Source organism: Clinocottus analis, unplaced genomic scaffold (genome assembly GCF_023055335.1).
Source record: "Clinocottus analis isolate CAN_PGR_092001 unplaced genomic scaffold, fCliAna1.0.p SCAF_13, whole genome shotgun sequence".
In the NCBI taxonomy this organism is placed as follows: Eukaryota; Metazoa; Chordata; class Actinopteri; order Perciformes; family Cottidae; genus Clinocottus; species Clinocottus analis.
The window spans coordinates 9834229-9847955 of NW_027175854.1; positions in this window are offsets into that span (position 1 = coordinate 9834229).

The following is a 13727-nucleotide window of genomic DNA, read 5'->3' on the forward strand; positions in this document are numbered from 1 at the left end:
TATACAGCTGTGCAAAAACATCTTCCCATAGCTACAACATTGACATTCACCTCAAAAGTCCACCTCCCCCCCTCTACATCTGCTAATGTTTACTGGATTCATACTGTGTGATCTGCTAACATGGCACAACACACACAAAAAGAGCCAAAAATAATCAATGATTTTTTTTTCGGCTAGAGTTTTGACAGTACTTGCATAACTCGCCGCATTAGAGCGTCTCTCTCCTTGTCTCTCTGTGTGTGTCTCTCTCTCTCTGTGTCTCTCTCTGTCTCTACTGTTGCGGCTGTATCTGTTCTGGACATGACAGTTTATGCCTAATTCAAGCCACATCCGTCTTCCGTGCACCTCCTCCCCTTTGAGCTTCAGTCCTGTGTGCACACACACACACTCTCACACACACACACACACACACAGAGGCCGGCGCGTCTTCCAGGAGAGTGAAAAATGGCGCGCGCACGCACACACACACACACACACATTGTAAAATCCCTTATGCAGTGCACTATATGGGAGCAGTGTAGGGGTACGCATACTCCTCCTGCAGCCATCCTCCGGGCCCCCGAGATGAGAGCCCCGCTCTTGTTAAGCATTCGAAGGTGTTCACCGCGTTTGCACTGAGGGCGAGATGCATAATTAATGCAATGCATGGCACATCAAAGATCAAAGGAAGTTGCGCAAGGAAAAAAAAAAAAGGAAAAAGATTAAAGTTAAGTCTGATTGGGCACTGTGTAAAGGTGTGTTGTGTGTAGTACGTGTGTGCGTGTGCTTTAGGTGTGCAGATGTGTGAGGCGCGATTAATGCGCTCAAGGCCTTGTTTTTGTGTGAACGTGTCCTTCATCTATCTCTTTCCCGAGTAAACAATCGTCAGTCGTCAGAGGGGTGTCACGTTGGTGTGGCGATGTTGAGCGACTTAATCGGCGGGGGTGAACGCTCATTAGGCAGGGCAGGGAGGGTAAGAGGAGCGGTTGGACATCCCATTAGTCGTGGGTTCATGAGGCTGCGTTGCCCCCGGGAGCCTCCGCTCTGTAATAGAAGACAGACACAACACAGCCTTTTCAAACACCTCCACCATCGCCGGCCCGAGTCACACCGAGCTACTTAATCCTCGACTTTTGGGCCGTGATTAATAGCGCTCCGACCCTTCACCTCCACCCGCATGAATCCTCTGCAGGCTGTCGTTGGCTCTCCTCAACCACTCACACCTCTGTGAGAGGAGGCGGCGAGTCTAAACTTACCTCTTTAATCGCAATATCTCTTGGCTCCGCTCTTTCTTTCTTTCTCTCTCTCGGGCCGTGTTTCCCTCCACTTCAAGCGACGTGTTTGGGCCTCAGGGGATGGGAGACCACCGTTAGGATACACTCTGCTATGGTTGCTTTGACAGCCAACCTCCTCCTCCTTCTCTTTCTCCCTCTCTTAAAGTGGGTGATAAATGAGACAAGAGGCCTTTTGGTCTCCTTTGTACTAAGACCATTCACGACAAGCTCATCCGTAAAAGTGAATATGGCCTCTTTCGGCAGCAATGACAATGGCGTCCAATCCTGAGGAATGTTCGGATAATTGTACACTGTAACCCCCCCCCCACCCTCCTTCCACTCCTCCTCCCCGATCAATTATCCATCCAATGTCAGAAGACAGTGAAAAATGCTCTTTAGAATTTCTCAGAGTTTGAGGCGATGTATACAAACAGCTTGATATGTCGGCCCATCGGTTCAAAGCCCAATGGAATTCGAACTTCAAGGAGTCTCTATGTACACGTGTGTGTGTGTGTGTGTGTGTGTGTGTGTGTGTGTTTGTCCTTCGTATATCTCGAGAAGCATTCAGCCGATCTCCTCCCCACTGGGTGGATGTATTGCTTGGGTGCCAAGCAGCCAATCGGCCCACTCCGAACGTCCAAACAGACGAGGGATACAGGATACCGAAGCTTCTTTTAGATCGGCCCATTTATAATTGTCGCATGACTGGAATCCATTTTGTATTTTTTTTACATTTTTTATCTCAAGTCAGGATCAGCCTCTTCACCAAATAGAGGAAACGACTCAAAGCACGCAGTCGGACGCATCATTGATTTGGTTATTAAGAGGAGGAAATGCCTGACATTTGTTTGTTTTTTCGGAGAAAAAGAAGAAAAAGAAAGTGTGCTACGAGGAACACAAAAGCATGTGAGATCATTAGGGCGTTTGCTGAGGTGTTCAGCATTGTCCGTCCCCCCCCGAGGGGAGAGTCTTGATCGTCACGGCCCCGGGTTCACATTCCTTAACCCCTGGGTCAGGGCTTTGTCTGAGGATAGCACAGAGGCAACTTCCCCTGCGGAAATCAACTAGAGCTGACACACTGAACGCTGGAGACGCACACGGAGGCAGGAAGAGGGACCACCGCACACAGACACGGCCATAAACGTGGCTGTTTTTTCGCTCTTAAAAATGGAGAAAGCTGTTCCATCTTTGCAGATTCCTTTTTGGTATCTTCTATCCGTTCATTGCTGGGTTCCCGTTCATTCGTGTACAGTGTTGCCATCCAAGTTTGCGCGATGGCAGGAAAAAATATATGCAATTTTGAAATACATGAAAGTTAAAGTAAAACCGTTTGGGATTGTCCACTAAAATACAACTCTGTGACCATGCCATGTTGTAGACAACGTCGGCCTTCATCGTTTTCTGTTTTTCTTTCACAGAGTGAAAAGGAAAGCCTTTTTTGCGAAGATCTCAGACACAATTCCCGGTTTGAGAGGAAGCGCCCATTTCACCCCGTTGCTCTGCTCTGTTTTCACAGACAGAGTTCATTTCAGCGGAGGTGATAAGAGCTTTGTGGATATCTGCCCATCAAATCCAACTGATGGATGACATGAATCCAGGCCCGAGGCCAGGAAATGGTAGTTTAAAAAAAAAAAAAAAAAGCAGGATATTTCCCCTAAATGATCAAAGCCCATTCCGCTCAGGGCTGTTATCAATATTGAACATTACATCACATATCTGCTGTTTTTTTGAGGCGTGACTCCCTTCAACGGGAGCATCCGGCACTCTGGCATGCATCATTCTTTAATATCATACTAAAGTGAAATTGGCTACATTCAAACAGACGCGGCGATAAATCTCCCCCTGCACTTGGCAGAAGCTGGCCGTGTTGCGGGGATGGGAGGGTGAAGAGGTGGGGGGGGGGGAGCGAGGGGGGAATCACCATCCCCATGCGGAGCATCATCTCCAAGCCTACGATTGAGTCCGGCATTATTGCGCGATGATGGAGCTGCATGCGCCGCTGCAGCCGACAGATTGGGAGGCTGAATTATGGCCGTGCAAAGGGTTGAAGGTGTAGTCAAACATTTCCCTTGAGGTCTGGTGTTGAAAGAGGACAGGAGATGGAAGTTCACGTATAAAGGTGTGAAGAGTTTTATTTTCAGGTTAGGATGACTTTTGATTATTTTCTCAACAGGAAATCGGAAATTTCCTGTTGAGAGCGGACAAGAAACACTCTCCTCCGCTGTCGTCGAAAAAGCATGAGTCAAAGATGCATGATGTGTCACCTTCTGAATGTCCTCTTTTCATCTTGTTTTCATTTGAAGTCGACCTGTCTCCAGCAAAACTGCTGTGTGCAGCAACTGAGAAGGTGCCTGATGAAAGTTTTCTGGAATGTCAAATTTGCACAACACCACTGCCGTTGCAGTCGGCAGGTCTCCAGCATGTTACTTAAGATCCTTCTCATCCCAAGCCCCTCGTTCACATGTGCTTCGACAGCAGAACAAACAAATCGGTTTTCCCCCATTGTGTGCAGAACCCTACGAGTTTCCGCAGACATACCCATCAAAGTGTTAATCGCCACTGACTACATTCACCTGAGTCACTGATTTACATTTTTTATTTTATTTTTAGGCTTGCAGTTTTGCCTCATGAAGCCCAGCTGCTTTGCATTGCATTGCTGCTGATCCTGCTCCATAATCCCACATTGCCTTGCAGCGTCGGGACTCGCAATCGAAGCGCATCGTCGCAACAAAACGGCTGGATCCTATAGGCTGAAATATTTGGAGGCGTGGCAAATATATTTATGTGCTTTAATTTGCTTCAGCTGCAAACGCACAGGTGTGGTAAGAGTTGGAAACATAGCAGCAGGCATTACAATGGCAGAAAGATACAAAAAAATAACAAAAAAAGCCCAAATAATTCTGAAACTACACACATTAGGAGGTTTAATGAAGCTACACGTATCTGATATTGGTCAATAGATGTGTCCCAAGTGACTTCAGCCCGTACAGTACAGCTGGGAGAAAGTGCAACTCTGTTGGACTTCAGCTGGGTAAACATTCCCCCGCCGAGGCCAGAGATCTTGTGTACACACGGGGCACAGCGCTCGTTCAGCGGGGCGGGGTGGAGGCTGGGGGGCTCACAGCCGCCGCAAAGATGGATGATCTAACCGGGGTCACAGTCCATGTGGGCGCAGCGGTCGAAAAACATGACGAGAGACCACCCTGGCATCGGCTGAAGCCACGTGGTGGCCTCGCCTTCTGGCTGCGAGGCGGGGCTTCCACGCCCGCCTCGCCTCGCCTCGCCTCCCGCCTGTCGAGCGGTCCTCATGGCCGCCTCGTGGGAGCGAGACGGGACCCAGCGGCGCTGGACAGGGAGAGACAGGAACATCAGAGGAAAGTGCAGTAACGGGACACCTTCAGATCAGCGGTGACAGCTGCGCACGCACATGTACGCGCGAGACCGTAGCTAAAAGCAAACCTCTGCGGGTCCGACACGGCGGATGGCAGTTCGGTAATACATTTTCCTTTTTACCGAAATCAAAGTCATTTTTCCTACATTTGAAAGGGAGGCCTGTGGATGAATCGGGGATAGACATTAGTGTGTGTGTGTGTGTGTGTGTGTGTGTGTGTGTGTGTGTGTGTGTGTGTGTGCACAAGGCCCAGTTAGCCCGCGGGCTGCAGAGAGTAACAGTGACACTATTTGTCTGCATTATCCCGCCTCACAGGACCTCATGTTGCTGCCAGTAAGACATCCCACACATACCATCTTTTATAGGCCCCATGTTTGTTTCCCTCTGTCAGGGTATCAAAAAGGACTTGGGAGATTCCAGCAGAACTTCTGTGGAACATTGCCCAAAGAAAAATATATATTTCGTTTGGTGCCTTGGCCCCAGGACTCCTTAAATAAAAAGGCATGGATGAAACATGCCTTGTGTGTCCGTTTGTGCCAAAACTGATTCGCTGCACCTTTTGACTTTCGGCCAAGCAAGTTTGTCAACACTCTCAACACACATTTCATCCAACTGACACCAGCTTTGATAAGTGAAGTACTGGGATGAGGCTGAAAAAATAGTAGTCATCTAAAAATGTTTTATCAGATGTCCCGACGAGCAAGACACTATGATGATGATAATGATGTTTAATGGTTTGTGTCAAGCAATGCTCATTGTCACAGTAAGCATAATGAGTGTGAATGGGGACGATTATAGTCATCACGTTGACTGTTGGTTGGAAACATCGGCCTGCTGTGTTTCAGTCCAATGCTTTCTGCTGTTTCATGGCCAGATTTCGACTTCACATAGATGAACAAAAAGCACAAATCATCCAGATTCTCAAAGGCAGCATTTTGCTATTCTCTCGTCATGTGTATTTTTCATGCGGCTCAGGATCCAGGTAGTTCCAGTAGGGTAAAGACAGTCATTTTTCCAATAATCCTGTTTAAAATTGAGTGGCTTGAGCAGAAAGAAGCTCTCATGAAACTCCTTTTTTATTTCAATGGGTGAACTATTCATAAAAAAACAAAGAATGTGCCTCAAAAGAATGAAGCCCTGTCTTGTAACGCTTCACGTCCACAGATCGCTAGAACTTTTAAGTTTCAAAAGTCAAGCAAGACAGAAAAAAAAAAAATCCGCTCCTTTCCACACCTTTTTGTGCCAGAACAGCTCTATCTCGCTGGAGAGCCGCCCCCTTTTCCTTCGCACATTATCTGCCTGTGAACTGTGAGCATAGGGCTGCATGTGTGTGTCTGTGTGTGTGTGTGTGTGTGTGTGTGTGTGTGTGTGCTTGTGTGTGTGTGTGTGTGTGTGTGTGTGTGTGTGTGTGTGTCTGAGCCACACTCTCACTGTGATTTACAGCTCCTCTCACACTCTCTCCCCTTCTGTCTGCTCGCCGGTCAACTGCCACGGTGAAGGCGGCTACAATGAGCCGGCTACGGAGAGCCATAAATCTGGACACTTCCTACCACTGTCTCCCACTTCAAGGGGGGAAGCCTGTCCTGTTGCAAACATGATTGACCCTCTTCCTCTCTGTCCACAAACCCTCTGCACACAACCTCCATCCCCCAACAAGAGGCCATGCTGCAGAAGAAGAAGAAGAAAAAAAAAACAGGGCCTCCTTCACACCTTAGAGGCAAGTAACCCTCCAGACTGGCCATTCCTCCCTCTCCACAGGAAATAACTAATAAACCATATCCTCGTCTTTGTATGGGACTTACACACGAATACAAAAGTTGCAGTGTCAATTGTTACCATTCCTCCCCCCACAATATGCAAGAACATGTGGAGGTTTTTTGTTTTATGAAAGTGCTTCACGTCTTCCCAATGACACAGTCAGAAGAAGAAAAAAAGAAAAAGAGAGCAAAGTTTTCAAAAGGCTTTCAAGCCACAAAAGACTCGTTCGAGATGAGTGAAGCGATAGTCCCAGAATGCCAATTTGCAGCTTAGTAAGGAAGTTTGCTCGGTGCTGGGAGGTTTAGGAGCAGCAATAGAGACGTGTTGTCATTGAGCTGCCCGAATGCATCTATGAAATTTCAGATGAAAGTGTGTGCGTATGAATGTGTGTGTGTGCGTGTGTGTGTGTGTGTGTGTGTGTGTGTGTGTGTGTGTGTGTGTGTGTGTGTGTGTGTGCCTGCGCTGTCAGTGGATAGCGGGTCCTTCAGTGAACTGTGACAGCAGACTATAACATGAGCCTTCAGCTGCTCCTGCCCAGTGCAAACACACACACACACACACACACACGCACACACACACACACACACACACACACACACACACACACACACCTGCATGCAAAAGGACACACGCGTACCCCGGTGCCATGTATTGACAAGTGCACACACAAATACGCAAAACATGCACACAAAGAAGCCTACACACACACACATACACACACACACACACACAAAATCACCCACCTGCATGCAAAAGGACACACGTGTACCCGCCGCCATGTATTGACATACGCACAAGCATGCACACAAAAAAGCCGACGCACGCGCCCTCATTACTCATGGAGGAACACACACAGATGCCGGATCCCCTCGCTGTCAGTCAGGCTCTTATTCAGAGTTCCAGCCGAGGACACTGATGTTCCATTTTCTGAAAAGCTTCATATGGCCAATCAAGTCATGCCAGTCAAAAACATTCAATACATACATAAAATAAAGACATTGACTTGTGCTAAACTATTCATAAGTGGTGTGACTGGTTAGCTTATTCTTGGTTTCTGGTAGAACCTTTTGTAAAGTTGCACCTGGAACCCTTTTCAGAGAGTTCTGCAGAGAACCCAATTTACGTTGCTTGACCCTACCCAGGGAGTGACCACAACAATTATCACGGTCACTGTTTTTTGAAAGCTGTGGGCTTGATTGCGGGTGATCACTTTTAACATCAATGCTTTCAACAATCTTCCAGTGGGGGTTTTTGGATGGAAAAGGTTATTGATGGACTCTTAGTCCGACAAAGAAGCCCTTCAGGAAGAACCTGTTTCAGAACCCTTATTTCTCAGTGTCCCAGTCCCTATGAGGATCTTCACTTTTACTTTATTCTGAGTCATTGCTGCAGTAAAAAGTTGATAAGAGACAAATTGTCAAATAGCAAGGCTAATGTTACATGATGATGGCTTTTAATCAGAAGTGTGGTTGACTGCCGAAATACATATTTATACTCTGCGTGGGAGTTAATGCACTGACTAGAATGAACTCCATTATAAAGCGTGACACGTACCGTTATCAAAACAACAGCGTGCGTTTCTATTGGCTCTCCAGCACTTCAACGTCGCATTGAAAAAACGCTGCAGGGCCCTAATAAGTGTACTCCAGCAAATCCAACACTCCAGGTTTAAAGATGTGCATAGCATGCCAGAACGAAAGAAAGCAAAACAGACACGAGGATGGTGAAAGCAAATAGTAACTATGTGTCAGAGACCAATCCTCATGTCCTGTTTGCTTTGTCAACAGGTGTTTGTTTGTTTTTTGTCTGGCTGCAGAGACAAGCTCCTCTATTGGCTCACTTCCTCACGTCTTCACCGCCTTTTCCTTCGCTAAAAAGAAAGCACTGATGTCATGGGCCCATTAGCCATGTAATGATTCACACTAGAAGGCCCGTGAAGAAGGCGCCACCTGCTCCAATATGCTCTCTTTGCCTCCGCCTCCCCACACCTAAACGCCTGAAAGCACGACGAGGCCGTTACGTCACCATTCCAACAATCCCAATAATGAAGTCCTGGCCACGGTTGCAACACCTGTTTGATGCACCCACCGGGATGCATTCAGCAAGCAGTCAGCATCTTTTGAGCTGCGGGGGGAGAAAATAAATAAGTGATGGAGCAACGCTGTTTATGCAAATCTCATTTCCCATGCGTCTTATGTCCTGCCACGCTTTCTTGGCAGCGCGCAGCTGAGATTCTGTGGGGCAAGTGACAGCGGCGAGGCTTAATGTGACTGATTTGCTCTGTAATGATAATGAATGCGATTGAGCGCACTGTTTGTGGCGAGCACAACCGGGGGGAGGAGGGGAGATGAATGAGAGAGGGTTTGGCGTTAAAGTGCAAACGATCAGGGCGTCCAGCCCTCGTCACCCAGGGCTCGTAGATTAAAGCATGTTGTACTTCACGGGCAGACTGCGGTCTGCTGTGTGTGTGTGTGTCTGTGTCACACCCCATATGGAAGTCTTTAGTGAGTGAAGTCAACTATTGTACTGCAGTGATGCATGAGTGTATCTGACGGATTGCTGTCAACATGTGGTGTTCATTGTGAATGTTGTGTCACTCTGGCTCTCACTCGCTATTGTTTGCTTCACCCTCCTCCAGCTTTTGAACATCTGGTGAGTGTGGACACATTATAAACATTTGTAACATTTGTCTTATTCGACCGCGTGGTTGACATATCTTCTTTTTGAGTCACATACCATCAGAACATCCCATGTTTCTCAGAATGTCTGTGGGATTTCAGCAATTTGTCCTTGATTACATTTCGTCTGACTGTCTCAACAACAACAACAACAACTACTTTAGTGTTTACTTCCTGGACTTTAGTTTATTTACTTCCTGGGAAGACATTTTGTAAAGGTTGCACCTGGAACCCTGTCAGACGGTTTTACAGAGAAACCAACTCAAAGGGTGATACCTTGAACCAGCTTGCAGGGAGAGGTTCCATCGAGAACTCTTCTCTGGTGTAATAGTTCCAACCAGAACCCAGTCTGGTGGTTCCATCCTGAACCTTTCCACCCTCAGGGGTTTTTTTTTGCCGGGAACCCTTTTGTACTCCAAGGATTTGATCAAGAACCCACCCAGGGGTTTCTCCTGAGAACACTTTTATATGCCAAGGGTTTTATCCTTGAACCCACACAGGGTTTTCTACTCAGAACCCAACCGGGGATTCTACAGAGAACCCGCTCATATACCGAAGATTTCACACACTTAAAAACACAATTCACAATCCCAATTGTTATGGTTTCTGGGCTGGATTGTAGGTGATCCCTTGAAATGCTCTCAACATTCCTCCTGTAGAATTCTTTGGATGAAAAGCGGTTCTACATGGAACCCTTAGACTTATAAAGAGAAAAGCCCTCTCTTCAAACGAAATGGTCCTTGGTAGAACCATCGCGTCTTCAGGAAGCACCTGTTTAGAACCGTCTATTCCTTCATTTTGTCATAAAAAAATGAACAGAATCGAAAATATCTGATCACAAAAGAATCTGTCAAGATGAAGGCCATGCCCATGCTACATTAACAGCCCCATTTACCACGTCAGGCAATCATAATAATCACACCTTTTAGGGTACGTTCTCCGCATCACTGACTCCAGATCCAAGAAGCGTGTCTCTCGTCCTCTTCTGTCCATTCCCCGGTGCATGATGTAGTCTGACAAATCTCGACAAGAGGGAAATAATTGGACGGGCTTATTACAGCTCTGCAACAGCCACAGATTGCAGATTCTTTTGTGTAAAAGCATTTGATTTATTGTTTGTAAGGAGAATTTTAAAAAGCAAAACAACAAAGGTTTCAAAGATACAATACCAACTATACTTTTAGATAATCATCGCATCTGACTGTGACCATCTGGAGAGGCAATACTGTCTGATCCTGGAATCTGAATCTGGCAAAGCAGTCTTTGTTTCTGTTAGAGTTTTGTCCCGAGGAAAGAGTTTGATCTGCACCCAGAAAGTATTGAGGTTTGATACACAGCCCTTTCTAATAATACAGTGGCTTCTGCCAATAAAGTATTATTTAAGACAGATTTGATACGCAGTTACTCATACCTAACAAAACATTTAACCAAAAAACTAAACAAATACTTCAGCCGCAGGTGCCCAATTTGTAACTAACCGATATAAAATACATTGAGCAATGTTCAGAATAGCTTTTGGATATGTTTTGTATAAGTGAGCATCCTCCAACCCCTTTAATTTTCATAATCTGTTGATTCTATCCAATCATCAAAGTCGTTCTAATTCAAGTGAACTTGTGCATACAGAGGTGGATTAAATTAATATTTTTTTTTAAAAAGCCCGTGTATCTCTCCTCGCTGACGGTCGGGGTGATCGGGGCGAACATCAAAGCGCGATCACCCATCACACGTCCACGTGTCGGACGGGAAACCTCGGCTCCGAGAGGGCTGCTGTCATTTACATAGAGCGGCGCAGAGACGGAATCAAAAGGCAAAGGCATCAAAAGGCTGCCAAGAATTTTTCTTGTCCATTTCATTTCTGCCCCCCCCCCCCACCCTCTTTCAACTCCTAATCATTAACCAAGCGGATTAGCATGTCACTGCTAAGTATCCCGTTCTCCTTCAGAGGGGCTTGGGACTATTTTCTCTCTCTCTTTTGGTCTATCTCTGTCTCTCTTCTTCTGGGGAATCTGCCATTTCATCAGAGCGTGCACAGGAGTCACCAGCCGGCTAACTTCATTGTGCGGACGGGGGTCAGGGGCGGGTCAGCGCTCAGGACTCTGCAGGTCTTCTTTGCCCTGCGGACCGCAAGCCCCCTCGTCCCACTCTGCCCCCTCAGGACCAGAGACGCTCTGGAGGTCAGCAACCTATTTGCGAGGACACTTGGCGCTTCACGGGAAGGGGGGGGGTATCCTTTACAAGAGCCCCCCTGTCATCTGGACGGTGACTAATGAAGCCACCCCAGTGACAAGTACTGATGAGCAGCCTCAGGCCGGTTCGGGCTCCATCGCTTTGCTGCTAATGACACCAACTGTGGCAACAACTACGGCCTTGGTATGTTTCGGGCGCGGGTCTCATCACTCGCAGGCTCTCAGGCCACAAGCAAGTCAGCTTTTGTTTTTAATAAAGCGCATGTTCATGCAGTCACAAGCAACAGCAAGTAGCCGACGGCTCTATAGAAACACTGGGTTCCCATGGCCTGATGCCGCATTGGCATCCACACAAAGGAGGAGGATGAATGAGCCCGAAAGGCCCGATAAAACATTAACATGGACAGTTGGTCCGACGGGAAGAGCAGCATGGATTAAAAGATGATTTTCTTTTGGGGGGGGAGGCACATTTCATCCATGAGATTTCTCCCCGCGCGCACGACATTGAGGGAAAACTGCAAGCCGTCGCGCCAATGTCTCACTATTTAGCGTTTGTGCTGTACGCCCGAGGCACGCGGGCGCAAAAAGCAAAAGACTACATGTGGCAACAGCACAGAATGCAAAGGCGGACACCGAGCGGTGCTCTCTTCCACCTCTGGCACCACGTCAACTGAGGCAGAAACATCCATTATGCACAAGCTCCGTGCATGAATTATGTAATGCAATAGGTCATCCCCAACTCTTTAGATGCAGGAGTTTTAATAGAAAGCAAACAAGGGCTGCCAGAGGACAAAGTCGCCCACAGTGGGGCCCGTCTGCCAGCCACCCCACACCCATCCAGAAAAAAAATAAAAACAGACGTAGGCAGTGAGAACCTTTTCTACAAGCTTGGGTTATTTTTCGAAAAGCACGCTTTTATTTTTTTTCGCCGACATATTTTCCTGTACAGTTGCATCATATTTCAACGAAACAAAACAAATGGCATCAGAGAAATGACTTTAAAAAACATATATTTTGAGTTTATTCATTATAGTTTATAGTTATTATTTATAACGTTATAAAAAAAACTGAAAAAACATCTTCAGCAAAATTGGATGAACTTTAATATCAACCTTTTGTTAAAAACCCATCTGAACTACAATCTGCTAATGCGCTGCACATCATTAAACGGGTTTACCATTTTGGATATTGCGATGTATTGCGATGCATTGCGATGTATTGCGATGTATTGCGATGCTGCGAGCAGGGAAATATACTGTGATTTTTTGAAACCTAGGAAAACTGTCATCGCATAAAGAACACACCGCTTTTTTCCCTTCTTTTTTTTTTCAAGCAATCAGAGCAGTGGAATCTGCACGGTCATTTGCATAATTGCACAGTCTCCGTAACGGTGCAAAGCGGCGGCCGCGAGCGGACCGCTGGGGCACGCTCACATGCGCCAGCATGCACTAAGAAGGCCTCGCCGCGGGCCGGCTACAGACACTAAGCACAGAGTAGCTCGCATTACAACACGCAGAGGGAAAGAGCGTCTTCGGGAGACATCACTCCACTGTGTCTTTACGAAGCAAATACATGTTTGCTGCCATTACTTATGCTCTGAATATTGAATTCAGCACCTTTTAAAAATCAATACAGTCTCATAGAAACGTCAAAATTGCAATATATAGATTTTTTCTTAAACCCATACGTCACATGTTCACGAGTATCCGGAACATAGATGTATCAAGTTTTTCTCCGAGAGTGAAACTGTGTATGGTGAAGGAAAAAATAAGAAAAGCAGACTCAGCTCTTTTATCGACTTACACAACCTTATGTAACACAAATGAGGAAGATGCACTCCGGCCTCCGCTCACTGTTGGCATATTACTCTACTGTATGGCTTTCTATTAAAAATCACCATTCTCTGATCGTAAAAGGAAAAGGGTTTGAATGTAATCTTACTTCTTTGGCCACTACCTGCACTCTTGCAGGTAAATGAGGGCGGTGTCTTTGAATTCACTGACCCGGTCACTATAACGAGGCAAATAAATATCTTTTGAGCAGTCACTTGGGACAATAGGAAAAAAGAAATTATATATATATATATATATATATATATATATATATATATATATATATATATATATATATATATGTGTGTGTATGAGGGAGGTATCATACAGGGAGGTATCCGTGACACACGACTGTGCCTCAGCATGATTTCGACCCAAATTTGTAATGTTTATCCGCAGATTCCCCTCGTAGCAAAGTGATATAAATGACAAATGGTCCGTCAGAGGCCTCTCAGAGTACACGCCATCGCTGTAAATATTTCAACGGTTATGGACAAACCGGTCCGTCTGTGTGTAAGTATCCCTCCCTGGTTTTCTTTCCCCTTATCTTTTTCCGCTAATGTGATTTATCAAGGGGCGGGATTTCCATCTTCAGAGCATTTCCTTTTTTTTCTCTCACTCTTTCT